The sequence below is a fragment of the Thermobia domestica genome, unplaced genomic scaffold (genome assembly GCF_964235325.1).
Source record: "Thermobia domestica unplaced genomic scaffold, izTheDome1.hap1.1 HAP1_SCAFFOLD_506, whole genome shotgun sequence".
Taxonomy (NCBI): Eukaryota; Metazoa; Arthropoda; class Insecta; order Zygentoma; family Lepismatidae; genus Thermobia; species Thermobia domestica.
Window position 1 is genome coordinate 74,722 of NW_027656216.1, and position 2,681 is coordinate 77,402.

The following is a 2,681-nucleotide window of genomic DNA, read 5'->3' on the forward strand; positions in this document are numbered from 1 at the left end:
TGTTAGAATTTCAGTGTGAAATAATTTGGATGAAAAAAGATTGTGATATGTCACGAAACGTTATTATGCAGAATTTAAAAAAAAAAACTATATTTACATACTAAATTGCAAGAGTCATCTGCTTGTTACTGTTATTACGAGTTCCTGTTCTTTCATTATTCGCATACCGTTTCCGGTATTTGATGTTCTGTTAAAATTGCCTTCACTTTTCTTTTGTTTCTTATTACGTATAATTGCATATCTTGAATGTTACGCCTGCTATTTGGATAATTATTATTTTCATGTAGAGAAGATAGGGGATGAAAAGCACAAATAGAAGGAGAAAACTATGTGCAGCAAAATCGATCATGGACAAAAATTCACAGAACAAGATTTCTTATGAAGTTCCCCTTTCATGTTCGAATTTTCTGTTAGTTTTCTCTCACAGGATAAACTATTCCATGGTGATTATTTCACAGAATAAATTCCAACCATTGTTTCAAAGGCAAAATATTCTGCTATGATTATTATATCACTAACTGAAATATTCGTTTCTTGCACGGGGAAAACAGGTTTAGAAAATATGCGAAAGGTATAATTGAACTTTCTTTCCCCATTAAAACGCATATTTAAATCATGAAATATCAACTAGATCCAACAGCTAAACTATGTTCAAGGATCCATTTCAAACAATGCAGCAATTATTCATAGCGAATTCTTTTTTATTCTTACCTCTTATGGTACACATCTAATCAAAGTGTAATTAATGATAAAATCCCAGGTCAATCCAAGTGCCAGCAATATTTGAAAATTCATTTTTTCTTTAAATATTCAACTGTTTCCTCACTTTCCTCATCTAAAGAATGCATAATGGAAAATTACAATACGAGGATAAAGACATTAGCCATGGCAACTATTTTTCCCCTTTCGAATGAGGCATAACAGGACATCAAATTTACGCGTTGGAAAGTTTATGGCATATAATGTCGAGTGGTTCCAGCAGCTGATATATGTGAGTAGAGATGGATCTCTGAGCACGCCCAAAAGTTCAGTAGGTGAGCGACAGTGGACCGGAATGGAGATAACGAGGAGTGAACAATATTCATATGTGAAAGCACCATTTCTCCGGGGCAAAAATGCACGGAAATCACATACAAAATTATCGAAAGCACTAGGTTCGCGTCTTGTACCCTATCGAACTATGGCGAGGTAGATGCGTCTTTCAAACGGGGCAGAATATCTAATGCTGGTCTACCGTGCAGTGGGCGTCGTGCGTCCGCGGACACGGATGTACAGGTAATGGTGCTGGAGAATTGCGGAATAAGAAGAGCAATTATGATCTGATCCCCCAAAGTGGAACAGCCATCGCGTGGGAAACGTTTCGCTAGTAACGAACTCGACATTGTGACTGCATTTCGATGCGAGGTGGCTCACGTTAGCGCTTCACATAAAGCAGAAATGGTATTCAACGCCTTCCTCACAGTTGGCAACGGACCTGGCAACTTGGAGACTACTGCCAAGGTTGTAAAACATCCTGGGTAACTTACGAGGCATGTACTGTTTACGGTTGTAGTATCTGTGTAAGTGGTTTTGTATAACCATTACTCATACGATTATAAACCAATTTTGTCCGATTGCCTATGCTTGATTGTTCTCCAAGAGGGTCTCCTTCATCCAGCCTTCCTCTGGTAGGATCATTCGATGGCCCATGCCTTACTGTTGAATCTCATGCGAAAGAAAATAAAAATAGTTGCTATGACTGTGACTTGACCCTTGTATTATAGAAATTGCCCTCTTAAGAAGCGGAATTTTAAGACATGCTTTGACACCTGTTATTTTAAAGTGTTTATATACTGAGTTCCCAATCCTCCCTCTCTTAGGATACGCATTTTACTCAAGGACGTAACATAATCTTAAAAGTAATAATAATAATAATAACAGATCGACTAAGGTGCTAAATATTTTGATAAAAGTTTTCTTTTTTTTAATTAAGAGGTTCAACGGAGTGGCGATATACACCAGACAGGCATAGAAACAACCATTATGCTTTATATAAATATGGAGTCATATTTTCATTATCATTAACTTACAGTATATATATATATATATATATATATATATATATATATATATATATATATATATATATATATATATATATATATATATATATATATATATAGTGTGTGTGTGTGTTCTAATGTGATTATTACTCGAGACAAAATTTCCGAAGATTATTGTTAGTGTTTGCCCACCGTCTTATCTCACAAAGTTTGTGGAAGTCTTGTCTCCTCTAGATTCCCAAAAATCTTCTCTTGCCTCGAACTTTCACCATCTCGTTTAGTAAATTTATACCTTAATTTTTTCCCTTAATTTTTACCTAAAACTTATCAGAATTCTTCCGCGTCAAGAGAGATTCACGAAGGGTGTGTGATATAGCAACATTTAAACCACATTTATTATTAGAGTGCATTGTGTAATGACTTGCATACCTTTCAAATATTGATAAGTGCTTTTCATTGTGTTTGTACAATCACTTAGGATTTAGATCTCTGGGCTTTCAGCATCTAAGGCCATTTAGCCCTTCACGATTTGAGGGATGACATCCCTTGGCGAGCACATAATCCAGGGAAAGGGAAGGAAGAAAGGATTGGGGAAGAAAAGGAGGGACCTGGGACCTATAAGTTAGGTACCACCATGGC